Source organism: Sinohyriopsis cumingii, chromosome 5 (genome assembly GCF_028554795.1).
Source record: "Sinohyriopsis cumingii isolate HCF-2022 chromosome 5, ASM2855479v2, whole genome shotgun sequence".
Classification (NCBI taxonomy): domain Eukaryota; kingdom Metazoa; phylum Mollusca; class Bivalvia; order Unionida; family Unionidae; genus Sinohyriopsis; species Sinohyriopsis cumingii.
The window spans coordinates 6,318,506-6,334,145 of record NC_142965.1 but is presented as its reverse complement, the minus strand read 5'-3'; positions in this window follow the sequence as shown (position 1 = coordinate 6,334,145).

Here is a 15,640-nt window from a genome sequence, read left to right as displayed (position 1 = left end):
CTGGGGAAAGAAACACCCAGGCCTCTCCTAGTTCTTGTTCAAACAAAAGTTTTCTTTTATAAAATTAAAAAGAGTTGTTCGGCCTGGGCCCCCTTACATTCCCAGGCTACAGGGATATATCCCCAGTCCCCCATCCCCTTGTTGGCCCTGGTCTTAAGTGCTATCAAAGTCTTTATCTGTACAAAATTAATTTGTTAATTCTCAGTAGATATGTCATGGTTGACAACAATTTGGATTGAACTTGTAAACTATGCTCTAGAAAACAATAGGATACAGTGCTGGACTCAAGAAAGTGTACTGGAAAATGGGCATCTGGAATACAATTTAAATACAGGACAGGTCTCTGGAACTTGTACTGGCAATTTGTGTTTTAGAACATACAGTATACAGGGCAGGTATTTGCAACTTTTAATGGGAAAATGTTGCCCTAAGATACAACAGAATACAATTCCGGTCTCTGGAACTTGTACTGGGAAATTGTGGTCTATAACATAGGATACAGGGCAGGTATATGGAGTTTGAATAATTTGTGCTTCAGAACACACTGGATTACAACTTGGGTCTATGAAACTTTTGCAGGGAAATTGAACTTTAGAACATGGTAACACAGTGAAGATCTCTTCAATTTGTAAAAGGAAATTGTGCTCTTGAATTTGTACTGGGAAATTGTATTCTAAACTACAGCAGGATACAGGGCAGGTGTGTGGAACCTGTACTGGGAAATTATGCTATAGAACATGCCAGAATATAGAGCAGATAACTGGAAATTGCATTCTAGAACAAATTAGAACACGGATCGGACACTTTAGAAAACAAAATATCTCTGGTAAACGAGGAAAAATGTATAATGGCATTGAGTAGTTCCCTGGCCAGATTCAGTGAGGTTGAATCAGAGTGAAACATCTTCAGTTGACTTATAACAGCATTTAACATCACAAAAAATTTGAAAAACATTCACCATAAAAAGTGTTTTAATTGTAGGAGTATATCTTTTTGAAGTTGATAGTAGCTGTTAGCAACTGTAACATAATTATGCAAATAATGTACAGAGAAAAATGTGCATATATGGACACATAAACTACAATAAAGACAATTTGTGTCATAGGCAAATTGCAAGAAAAGGTAACATTTAATTTACAATAAATAATTTACTGATTATATTTCAAAATTTTATGTCTTGAGCAAACACACAGTCCAATGTCTGCACAAATAGTTATGTTTTTTATACAACCATCAAAAACTTAATGGAATGGGATATTGTATATTTGATTATCATAATTATAAGAATTTTAAATAAAAATTAAGTGTGTGATTATCTCAAGCAAATGGAATTGGATTTTACATCAAATAGAACAAAAAAGTTAACTAAATAAACATGTATCCGAAAATACACTAGTGTATAAAATACGAAATATTTGATAGGTATTTGAAGATTTACTTATGTAAAACATTTTGGTCCATTTATTGAAAGAATTGTGGAACTTGTACTCGATTTTCTCTGCCATATATACTTGCTTATGAGTCCAACACCAAACTGCACATACCCAGATCTGATGCATTGTGGGTCTTGAGAAACAAGATAGGATCTGCAGGTGCATTATGTGTTTTCTTGAGAAACAAGATAGATCTGCAGATGCATTATGTGTTTTCTTGAGAAACAAGATAGATCTGCAGGTGCATTATGTGGGTCTTGAGAAACAAGATAGGATCTGCAGGTGCATTATGTGGGTCTTGAGAAACAAGATAGATCTGCAGGTGCATTATGTGGGTCTTGAGAAGCAAGATAGATCTGCAGGTGCATTATGTGTTTTCTTGAGAAACAAGATAGATCTGCAGGTGCATTGTGGGTCTTGAGAAACAAGATAGATCTGCAGATGCATTAAGCTATGGCAGATCAGGATCTTTGTTGTTTGCAGTTTGACTCAACTTAAAAGCAAGTATATACGGTAATGAAAAGGATGATGCCTTAATTCTTTTTCTTCATATAGTATTCTAATTATTCTACTTGAAATAAATTTAGAGAGGAAAGCAGATATCATCATGGAATTATATGTACAAAAATGCTTATTTAGTATATGTGAATTAAAATGTTGATAAGTCTCTTGGTGATTTAGAAATACAGAATCATGTTCCCTCACTGATGCATGCACAAAGTGCAGAAAATGTAGAACAACCCATTGCATACATCTGCTGAAAAGACGGATCAGAGAAGTAGGATGAAGCAGGGCGTTTGCCACATTAGGTCAGGAGTATTTGACTTCAAAAGTGGGAGGATTTTCAGTGAGAATTACGAAATTTTCATTGCAGCACGTGCCTTTTCCTTTTTTATGCCAATGAGGACTTGAAGCTTAGTTCAATATATGTGTGGTCTTCATCCATTTGTGTAAATACTTTTATGTGATATTTGAGTCAAGGTGCATTATAATTACTAGAGCTTAAAAATGCTCTGGGAGATTATGCAGAAACTAAGCTAAGTAATACCTTATTCATTTAGGCTTATGGACCCATTTTGGTCGATGTTACATGTATTTTTGGCCATATGACTCCCAATGAGCACAGAAGAAACTAAAACTTTTGTTCTAACTGATAGGAGTGCCAAATTAAATCATTGTAATTGCCATCTGGTATAAATAATTATTCAGTTGCCTTTACAAAATGCAGCTGATCTTTCTTTCTGTTTTCAAAATGTCACAAAAATGCTCAAAAAGCTCCAAATTTGTTTTGAATTGAAACGCAGACAGGTGCTTGTAAAGATGGAGTTAGTGATACTCCTCCATAACATCAATGACCGCAGTGGTTTTGCACAGAAGCAAACTATGATGCGACTGCACATTTGCATGTACATGTGTACTTAAATATACATTTATCAAGGTTACATAAAAAATTGGTTAGTAATTACAAATTGTTATGTCCATTTGCAAATCATTGATTTGATGTATCTTGAAGCAGAGGTGGGGGCATCCTTTTGACAGACATATGGAACTATGTTCATAACTTTGGAATCTCCTTGAAGAAGGAAGGATGGAGTAGAAGAAGGAGGGGTGGAGTGGAAGGGCCAATGGAATCCCACTTCTTAATGTAAGCATAAATTTGCTAAGTTGTAAAATTTATCAACATTGAATTTTAAATCGTGATCTATTGAAAAATGCATAGTTGAAATGTTCTTTTTTAAAAATAAAAAAAAATTCTTGACTAATTTTGGAATTTTTTATTTTAATTTGTTGTTTAAAAATACAATCAAATGTGATCTGCATTGGTTTAGTAGAATATAATCACACACAATACATGCAATTTATTGTACACTTAAGTAGTCTACCTAGATTACATCTGAATTATTATTTTACCATTAAAGAAAAATATTGTTGTAGGTACAACAACTATAATACGATACACAACGGGAGAATAAGCCTGCGTGCATTCTAAGAGTTTGAACAGATTGAAATTCTAAATGAAACACCATAAAAGATGGACTAATCCTGATATCTGACCTAATGGATCAAGTGTTATTCTGAAAGGATTCAGGGATGCGTATATTCATTCAAATTATTTTTATAAACGGAAGTATCAAATGATGCAATTATCGACGTTAATATCATTATCTTTTACAATCCATCAAACAAAGCGATATGTATGCATTATGGTGTAATGGAGAAGATAAAATCTGAGAAAAAAATACGGTAATACAAATTCAGAGTTGGGACAAGTAAAGAATGAAATAAACAGAGGAATCAAAATTAACAAGAGGTTAAAACCTCGACTATAGAATGGCGAAATAAAGTTGGAAGATATGATAACTGATACGAATAATACGCTGTCACAGTTGAATAGAGACGAATGATTTAACAAATGTAACTAAGAAATAGAGGATACAAAATAAATTAAATATGAATGAAAGTGTAATTACACCTTTGAAAATGACTTAATATTTATCTCATTCAAGACAAAATCAAAATCAATAGACTTTGAACCTATAGTGTGAGCTTACAGTTAAAACATGAATAAGATAGCAAATATATAAAAGAACGTGTTGATCGAGGACTGGTTAAATTATAGGGATGGTTCAAGGTGGTATTGATGGATTAGACAAAATGATAGAACGAAAAGTTTTTTGAATAGAGGTTTTCAACAGACACGCATACCTTCAGAAATGAAGTAGATAAAATGATTCTCTTATTGAATGAAATAACTGACGCCGTCAAAGCTGAAAAGAAAAAAACCCCGAAGATATCTTTTAAAAAAAACTGAACTGAACGATGAAATGAGTGTAATATATCTTAGACCTATTATTAAAATGGAAGATTTTAGAAGTTGGATGGACGAAAAATGAAAATAAAATATCCAATCTAATATAAGGATATATAGTCGGTCGCATTGTACCAGATTAGTTAACTTTACTCAATAATATTTGCTGTACGTAAAAGAAGACCCAATGGTTATTTTAAAGTTTATAAAAGTGTTAAAAATATGAATACGATTTGTTGTATATCTGTAATCTTCAAAAATCAGCTACTGTTTTCTGCTTTAACTATGCTGCATCCCATTTTGCTGATTAGAAGTTACGGACAATAAATACATCCTAGCAATGTACCATTCAAAGAAAGAAATCAGAAATATATGCTTATTTTTATATGTAGAAAACTTGAATATCGAATCGTTTAATAATATTGAATCGTATTTGGATAGAGGTTGAAAACAATGCACCCGTTGCTTACTTCTATGCTCAGAGAACATCTGAAACTAATAAATTAATTATAAAAGAATCATATATTTGAAGATAATAATATATTTTTTGAGACACACACCGCAACACGCAGCAAAACTCCAATAAAAACTGCGTAGAAAAAAATAAGAAGAAACCAAAATAACAACCACTGGTCATGGTTGATTCGAATCGGTTACCAGTGTTTTCATGACCTGCTAAGATTTATATCAACATCCAGTGTGAGGACAAAATATAATATAACAGGCAATCAAAAACCAGAAACTTTAGGTTGTGAAGAAATGAAGCATGCGGTGGATACAGAAGCTGTTCAATATGTAGTGTATATAAACAACCAATCGGCACACTTATACTTCCATATCAAGCTCTTATGTATTCTATCATGTTTCAGCAAGATTTAAGATTTATTAAAGCACTTGCAAAAGCATCAGAAGTTACTAATAAGGATTGTACACTTGATAACACTCGTATCAAATACGGAATGATCACAATGAAACGCCAGTTCAACAGTTTAAGGATAAGTACAATTACATTACAAGAGAAGGTATATTTGATCTTAGACTTAATACTAAACTAATAACGTTTTTAATTTGCCACTACTGAGTCGGAAAGTTATATTCATAATCTTTAGTACAACTGAGACGGATCCAGAGAAATGATTTATCCAGTCATAGATAAAATCACGGTAACAACTGAGAATTTCCAAATATGTTGTACTGTGAAGGTTACATGCTCAGATAACAATTTACGAAAGCAATTAAGCACGATTCCAATGAAGAGCAGACGATACAGAACTAAGCACAAATATGTTAACAACTTCCTCATAGACCGTCATTGTTTACGGATTTATCTTGGAAATGCACACAATAATAGACTTCATGGAACTAGTAATAAACTGGCAAATGTGCAGGAAAACATTTATTTTAAAATCTATAGGAAGGATAATGTAGAAGGACACATACTGTTTATGTACTTTATCGCCAATGGTCAGCAAACCTCTAGGGAAAAAAAGTGAATAGCTTTAAAAAATGTAAGGCTTTGACAACAATCTATATGGTGATTACCGGTATCAATTTGTTGCCAAAACAATTCCGTCGTAGAAGAAGCGCTGCTTGTCACGTGGTTTTAATACCATTAAGCCAAATAAAGTTTCACAAGTCATCAACAAATTAACTGCGAAGTTAAATGAGACAAAAACAGACTAAGCAATGTCATTAAAGAATATTATACGAAATGGAGAAAAATACAACAAAAAAAAAAAAACAGATTACATTACATAATATTTCTAAATTCCTGAAGGATTACAAAATTTATCTTCAAAATTATTCAGCAGATTAAGTGGTGAGGGGTAAAGAATGTCAGTATGGTTATATAATTAGTTAAATCATTCGTTCTGTGTTTGCAAATCAGATACGGGGATCAAGCAATAATTTATCCTATCCTACCAATCTGGTTATGATTGTAACCATGTATCATAATGAAACATTAATCAAAGCACGTAATATCAATAGACACCAACTAAACCTCAATAAACTCGTGTGGGAATAATTTCTTTAACACAAGGACAACATCAAATCTATTACATTAAATGGTACATAGTTAGAAAACGTGGAACGGTTAACCTCGCTGTATAACATTTAAATATGGCCTACCTCAAAGAACTTCACAACGTGATCATATCTGGTGTGAAGAATTGTCGAAAGACAATAAAGTTTGATTTGCTGGAGACTAAATACAGAAACTTCTTCAATTACATCATCATCCTCTATTTTATGCAATAAACTTATAATCGACGATGATTATTTTACAGATGACCAGGCATCATCAAATACCCTAGTGACAAATAGGATAAATGGTTAAATGTAGTCCTATATATTTGAAGAAGGGTAAAAATTTAACAAAGCTTTTAGTGTCACACACCACATATGTAATTGGTTTATCGTGCACAAGTATAGCTCAACTGTTAAGGACACGCGGGAAAAGTTACCCTTTGCATTAATCATTCTCAACTTACTCCAATTAAAACGTATGCATTTTTCGAGGGATTTTAAAGAACAGAAGAATTGCATGGAATGAGGTGGTCAATGTGTACAAGAAATGAAGTGATCAATGCTTACAAGGAATGAGGTGAATAATGCGTACAAGGAATAAGGTATTCAGTGAGTACAAGGAATGAGTTGCTCAATGTGTACAAAAATGAGGTTGTCAGTGCGTACAAGGGAATGAGGTGATCAATGTGTACAAGAATGAGGTTGTCAGTGCGTACAAGGGAATGAGGTGATCAATGCGTAAAAGGGATGAGATGATCAATACTTACAAGGCATGAGGTGAATAATGCGTACAAGGAATGAGGTGAATAATGCGTACAAGGAATAAGGTATTCAGTGCGTACAAGGAATGAATTGCTCAATCTGTACAAGAATGAGGTTGTCAGTGCGTACAAGGGAATGAAGTGATCAATGCGTACAAGGAATGAGGTGATCAATGCTTACAAGGCATGAGGTGAATAATGCGTACAAGGAATGAGGTGAACAATGCTTACAAGGAATGAGGTGAATAATGCTTACAAGGAATGAGGTGAATAATGCATACAAGGAATAAGGTATTCAATGCGTACAAGGAATGAGTTGCTCAATGTGTACAAGAATGAGGTTGTCAGTGCGTACAAGAGAATGAGGTGATCAATGCGTACAAGGAATGAGGTGATCAATGCTTACAAGGCATGAGGTGAATAATGCGTACAAGGAATGAGGTGAATAATGCTTACAAGAAATGAGGTGAATAATGCGTACAAGGAATAAGGTATTCAATGCGTACAAGGAATGAGTTGCTTAATGTGTACAAGAATGAGGTTGTCAGTGCGTACAAAAGAATGAGGTGATCGATGCGTACAAGAAATGAGGCGATCAATGCTTACAAGGCATGTGGTGAATAATGCGTACAAGGAATGAGGTGAATAATGCTTACAAGGAATGAGGTGAATAGTGCGTACAAGGAATAAGGTATTCAATGCGTACAAGGAATGAGTTGCTCAATGTGTACAAGAATGAGGTTGTCAGTGCGTACAAGGGAATGAGGTGATCAATGCGTACAAGGAATGAGGTGGTCAATGCGTACAAGGAATGAAGTGATTACTGCATACAAGTAGAAACAACAAGCTGACTGAATCTCTCTTTTTGGAGCAGTTTCCTCATCTCCTGGAGTATGGAAATTCTATTGATGGCAACCTGATTATTCTTGGAGATTTCAACTTTCACTTTGACTCTCCCGGAAACCCAGACACATAAAAACTCATAGATTCCATTAATGTTTTCAACCTCAAATAAGCAGTTAACCAACTCACCCATATACATGGTCACATTTTAGACTGGATTCTTCATAGACCTGATGATAACATTCTACGGTCCTCCCTGGTATCCCACGAACTTGCATCAGATCACCTCTGCATTATATGCCATCTTGACGTATCAGTCCCTAACCCTCCACCTTTATCTGCTGCTAAGAGAAACCTCTGTATGATAAATAGAACCAAACTAATGCATGATATCCAAGCAAATCTAACAACTTGTTTACCTCCTACAGCAGAATAATTCGATAACTGCCTGCGTTCATTGCTCGACAAACATGCCCCAGCTACCAAATGCAGAGTATCAATTCAAAAGTGTTCTCCATGGTATAGCAGTGTTAGGGACCAGCTTCGCGCTGCTAAAAGAGACCGCCGTAAAGCTGAGACGCTTTGGCTTTCCACCAGACTCACTATTCATAAGCAAATCTATGAAGCCGCTATGAAGAATGTCACAAATATAGTCCATGCAGCGAAATCAGCCCACTACACTACTAAGATCATGGAAAGTTCCAGCTGCAAGGAGCTCTTCGAGATTACTAACAAGCTAATGTCAAGGAACAAATCTACACCACTTCCAACTACCTTCTCTCCAGTCGACCTTCCGGACATGTTTGCAGATTTCTTCCATGACAGAGTACAAACTATTAGAGATAAGCTTGACACAACAATTTCAATTGACTCGTCGTCACCATACAGTTGGGATACAGAATTAGAGCGGCAACCATTAGCAGCATTTGAACCTGTCTCTATGGATTTCGTACGTACAATCCTGATGAAGAGTGCACCAAAGTCATGTGAACTTGATCCAATTCCAACATCACTGCTGCTTGAGTGCTTAGATCCAGTATTGCCTTCACTAACCGATGTTATTAATACCTCTCTCTCATCCGGGGAATTCCCATCATTTTTCAAAACTGCGATTGTAAAGCCTCTGCTGAAGAAACCAACACTAGACCATAACGATTTATAGAACTACCGCCCAATTTCTATTCTCCCATTCATAAAAAAAATCTCAGAAAAGGTTGTTTTATCCCAGCTTGTATCTCATCTGAATTCAAACAGTCTTTTTAGCAATGTACAATCTGCATATCGCCCTTGCCACAGTACTGAAACTACTCTTCTAAAAGTAGTTAATGATATTCTCTCTGCGTTGGATAGCGGAAAGATTACAGTCATCACCCTCCTTGATTTGTCTGCAGTATTTGACACAACAGACCATGATATATTACTTCACCGTCTCCAGCATGTATTTGGCATTCATGATACAGCCTTACTGTGGTTCAAGTGCTACTTGGTCAACAGGACACAAATTGTAGCTGCAAATGGAATACACTCCAGCCCAGTTGATAAATGTTATGGTGCTCCACAGGGGTCTGTTCTTGGACCTGTTCTCTTCATTCTATACACTCAGTCGCTTTCAAGTGTCATAATCATCATCCAGTGTCTCACCAATTGTACGCTGATGACACCCAATTATACAAATCTAGCCACCCAACTGAAGTTGATGCTACCATTCAAGGTGTAGAGAAGTGCATTTCTGATGTGAAATCATTGATGACATGTAACAAGCTGCAGAGAAATGATGATAAAACTGAGGCCATTCTGATCACAACACAAAGGCTTTCTCATTCACATCCTTTACCTCAAACAATAAATATCAGCAACACCAACATCAAATTCACACAATCAGTACTAAACCTAGGTGTTACTCTGGACAGTACTCTCACATTGCACCAACATGTCATGAACATTTGCAAGGTTGCATATCTTGAGCTGAGACGCATCAGCTCCATTTGCAAATATCTTTCAGTTGATGCCACTAAAACACTTGTGTGTTCATTAGTACTTTCAAGACTGGACTAATGTAACTCAATTCTGTCTGGTTCATCTCAATATCTGCTCCAGAAACTTCAAAAAGTTCAAAACACAGCTGCTCGGATCATACTTAGAGTACCATGATCAGAGCACACCTCCCCACTGCTCTGTACCCTACACTGGCTATTCATTCGATCCAGAATCAAACACAAAATTTGTTCTCTGTGCTACGTTTCACTGTCGGACTCTAGTCCAATATACCTATCCGACCTCACTCATGTGTACACACCAGCAAGATACTTATGCTCCTCTTCTGACAATCGTATACTCATTATTCCCACTATGAAAACAAAGTCATATGGACAGCGTTCTTTTGCACACCAGGGCCCAGCAACGTGGAATGAATTGCCCACTGAACTTAGACACAAAGACACAGTGATCCAATTCAAGAGTGCTCTCAAAACTCACCTATTTCGTCTGCAAGAACAAACTTAAAGACCTAATAATGTTTCCTACCTTAAATATTCTCAGCATGTTTTTTATGTTTTCTAATTTCATGGTGCTTGTGTTTGTAATCATATCATTATATATGTTTTTTTATCTTATAGGTGTTGTCTAATGTTGTAAAGAGCTTAGAACTTCTAAAGATTAGGCGCTATACAAAGTCCTCATTATTATTATTATTAGTGTGATCAGTGCGTACAAGGAATTAAGTGATCAGTGCGTACAAGGAATGAAGTGAATAAAACATACAAGGAATGAGGTGATCAGTGCATACGTGGAATGAAGTGATCAATGCGCACAAGGAATGAGCATGAATGTATGATTTCTTAATACCTTTGTGTTCGGTAACTCTTTTTGACAAGAACATGTGTTGATGTTAAACCAATATTTTTTAAAATTCTATTTCTCCATTCTTGATGTACACAAACAGATTTCTTTATTTTTTTAAAATTTAATATCCCTCAATGCGGTAGGAACTTCAGTACTTTGTGTGTGATATTTTAAATGTATTAAGGATGAACTTGTCATGCTAAACACCAACTAATACCCGTCGTCAGTGACATACATTGTACCCTTATTAACTGTTACAAAGAACAATTTATGCATATTTGATGGAATTAAATTCAAACGTAGATCATTTATAATTCAGATATTGACAGTTTCGATATATGTTAAAATTTAAATTCGTCTCCTTTACTGATTTATGTATCCTAACTAATAACTTTATTTCGTCATTAGTTAATATTAAGTATCAGTCAACAAATTTCCTGGGGGCCGAATGGCCGAGTGGTCTAAAGCGCTCACCGTTCCGGATCGCTGTCATCTCATCTCTGTCTGCGTGGGTTCAAGTCCAAGGCTCGGCAAGCGTGGGTACGTGTGAAAGCCTGCCAGTAGCTTCTCGTGGGTCGGTGGTTCTTCCTTGGGTTTTCCAGGGTTCTTCCTCCACCTGTTATACTGGCCGCCATGTATAGCCTATCTTGTGCTGAAAAATGGCGTTAAACCCTTGAACAACAACAACAACAAATTTCCTGGATAAGCATGCCCTTTAATTCTATCTTAGATAATCTTCGTACTGTCTTGTATGCGAGTAGTATAGTGTATGTTATATATCTGAGTGAGGATGGGCGGGAGAGGGCGTTGGGCCCAGTAGTCTAAGGCTCTCGCCTTAATGGATCATTAACACATTTTTTATGTTTTCTAATTTCATGGTGTTTGTGTTTGTAATCATATCATTATATATGTTTTTTTATGTTATATGTGTTGTCTAATGTTGTAAAGCGCTTAGAGCTTTTAAAGATTAGGCGCTATACAAAGTCCTCACTATTATTATTATTATTATCTGTAGCCATTATTCGCAGCTATAAGACCGTAACCATGGTTCTTGTTTCAAGAGGTTGGTATTGTGTGAGTAGTGAAGGGGGTCACCCTAGGGACAATGGGAATTACCATTACAGGACCCCTTGGGTCACTCTGGGGACAATGGAAATTTAACATGGAGAAAAATCGTGGGTCACTCTGGGGACAAGGGAAATTAACATGGGGAACAGAGTTTGGGTCTGTCTAGGGACAAGGGGAATTGAACATGGGGAATAGAGTTTGGGTCTGTCTAGGGACAAGGGGAATTGAACATGGGGAATAGAGTTTGGGCTTGTCTAGGGACAAGGGGAATTTAACATGGGATTTTTTTAAAAAATTTTTTTAAAAAACGGTAGGCAATTGAAAGTCAATCTCTTTTCGAGACCTATGAGTGGCCCTGAAAAGGGCCTTTGGGTTTATGTTAATGTATCCATTAACATAAAGGGTACCGCATTGGTCTTCTTCTTGTCCTTAGGCTGCGCCTCACTGTAGGACCGTAAATCAGCACTTTTTTGAGGCATCCTTGTCTTTCTACGTAGATCCTACGTATCCACAGACTGGTGTCTGTCCTGTGGACAACGGTCCACTTGGATCGGACATACATTAGCATGTCCGTCCTAAACATCATTGAAGACACAAGGGTGGATGATTCATCTGTGGTCCACATCTTGAGGCGACGAGAACAGGTGAATCAATGCAGTGAACTGCGCTTATTTATAGGTAGAGGAAGGATTGAAACGGATTGAGTTCATTCACCAATCCAAACACGCGTTACAAAATTCAGTCAGCCCGCATCCAATCCGAAGAGAACAGTCTGTGACGTCACGTGGTCTATGTAGATTCGCTAGCGCCTGTGTGTAGTCAATCGATGCGAGACAGTGATTCAACATGACGGAAACTCAGAAAACGATTCATTGGGGTGCACCAGCAGTGAAGACCGCCCAAGGGAACCCTGACTTACTTTCAGAAGAGGTAAATTGGGATTTTGTGGATTTTCTTACCTCGCAAGAATTTGTTCCGGAACCTTCGTTACCTTCTTCATTACCGCAAGTGGAGAATAGTAGTGAATAGGGATACCCTAGGGACAATGGGAATTAGCATTACAGACCCCCCCCCCCCGGGACACTCTGGGGACTATGTAAATTTAACATGGAAAAAATCGTGGGACACTCTAGGGACAAGGGGAATTAGCATTACATGGGAATAGAGTTTGGGACTGTCTAGGGACAAGGGGAAATTGAACATGGTCAATAGGGTTTGGGTCTGTCTAGGGACAAGGGGAATTGAATATAGGATTTTTTTTTTTTTTATAAAAATTTTTAAAATAAAAATTATTTTAAAAAAGGGGTAGGCAATGGAAAGTCATTCTCTTTTCGAGAAATATGGGTGGCCCTGAAAAGGGCCTTTGGGTTTATGTTAATGTATCCATTAACATAAAGGGCATCTGCGGCATCTTCTTGTCCTCAAGCTGCGTCTTACTCGAGGGCCATAAATCAGTGTCCTCTTGGGGCAACCTTGTCTTTCTACGTATACTCTTCATATCCACAGACTGGTGTCTGACTTGTCGACAATGGTCCACTTGGACCGGACATACATGAGTATGTCCGTCCTAAACATCATGGAAGACACAAGGGTGGATGATTCGACTGTGGTCCACATCTTGAAGCGACAAGAACAGGTGAATCAATGCAGTGAACTGCGCTTATTTATAGGTAGAGGAAGGATTGAAACGGATTGAGTTCATTCACCAATCCAAACACGCGTTACAAAATTCAGTCAGCCCGCATCCAATCCGAAGAGAGTAGTCTGTGACGTCACGTGGTCTATATAGATTTGCTAGCGCTTGTGTGCAGTCAATCTATGCGACAGTGATTCAACATGACGGAAACTCAGAAAACGATCCATTGGGGTGCACCAGCAGTGGAGACCGCCCAAGGGAACCCGGACTTACTTTCAGAAGAGGTACATTGGGATTTTGTGGATTTTCTTACCTCGCAAGAATTTGTTCCGGAACCTTCGTTACCTTCTTCATTACCGCAAGTGGAGAATTTTAGACAGAGACAGAAAGAAGAATTGGAGAAATTTATACAACGACAAAAGGAAGCGGAACAAGCTTTTCTCCTACAGCAACAGCAGCAAGAAGAAGAGGTAAGAAAAAAACAACAGCAACAACAGCAAGAAGAAGTAGCAGCAGCAAAGAAACAAGAGGGTGAAAATCAAACGGTTACGGTACTGTTGGACATTTTAGCGGAGTTAAGAAGTCTGAAACAAATGTATCAGACTTCTTTATTACGACCGAAGAGAATACGACCTTCCCGAGCTAAACACGTTAACCCTGTGACTAAGCCTACCGTACCACCCTTAGTGATTTCAACCCAATCATCATCATCAACATTACGCAGTCCAGAAGTAGGCCTTGGCCGTGGCAAAGGCTTAAGGAAGTTAAAGTTGATTGCTTAAACTCACCCCTACACCAAAAAAGGCCCTTTTCAGGGCCACCCACATTTCTCGAAAAGAGATAGCCTCTCAATTTGCCAATAACTAAAAAAAAAAAACCCACCCATTTTACCCTTATAGTACGTGTCTGTGTATGAGTGCGTGAGTGGAGCTTCTTATTTTAAAATCAAAACTCAAAGACACTTACCTTGTATCATTAATTTATTCTTTTTTCCATTGTTACAATCCAATTCACAATTCACAACAGAACACTTTAATTAAAAGTTCATTAACTTCTTCTTTCTCCTTGTTTAGTCTCTCTATTTTTTAAATTTCTTCACCGTCACACTCTTTTCCTCTTCTTCCTCCTCACTTTCTTCCCTTCTTTTCTTCCCCTGTTTCTTTTTCTTCACCTGTCTTCTTTCTTCCTCAGAAGAATCCCTCTCTTCCTCTGAAGAATCCCTCTCTTCTTCTGAAGAATTCCTCTTTTCTTCTGATTCCTCTTGTTTCTTTTTTGGGCAATCTGGAGACCAATGTCCTTTTTCTTTACAATAATAACAGATATCTTGACTTTTGTCTTTTTTAGCCCCTGTTTTTTTTCTTTTTTGACGGTCTGGACACTCTGAAAACCAATGCCCTTTCTTCTGACAGATATAGCAAGTATCTTGACTTTTATCTCGAAAGGAAGGAGAGTAGTCCGTGGGCTGGTCTGAAGAGAATTTTCTAATAACCCCTCGCAAAGCTCTGACGAAACGTTCGATTTGGCTAGTCTCTTCCATCGTTGTGCTCGGTTTGAGAGTGAAATGAATAGTGAAAGGACAAGACACACACCCTTTTATATACGCTGGTCTGCCATGACTATAAATTAGTCTATGGTGTTTAAACTTGAGTCATTTGACGTTTTGCACTCAAGATGAAACGATCCTATTCATTCGAGAAGAAAGAAGAAGAAGAAAGTAAGAGGCAGAAACGTGATCTATCGCCTCGTACCAGGGCTGAAATCTTGGCACAAATTCATGCCAGTGATTTTGAAGAGGACATGAGTGAACCAGAATCCGAACCCTCTAAACCAAGTTCACCACCCTTAGTCAACCCTGAAAAATACTATTCCATTCGAGAGACGGAAAAGCGCTCCTCTAGAAAATTTAGAACCACGGCTTACAAATACACAGTGAAGTTTAAAGATTTCAAGGCTGAAGTGCCGTTAGAGAAAGCAGAAGTGTTTATCACTGGGGTGTGGGATTCTTTGCTCACCGCACTCAAGCGACAATGTCAACCCAAAGAAGACGATCGCTTGAGACTTTCCATACAACACGACGGTTTGAAATCTCCTGTTTGGATCGAGTTTAGCACCCCTGCAGAATTGACTGCTTCCAAAGTCATGGACAAGATTCAACACGTACAACAATCTAATGATCAGTTTGACATCACCGATGGTAAAGCCACACTGGACATGACCCACG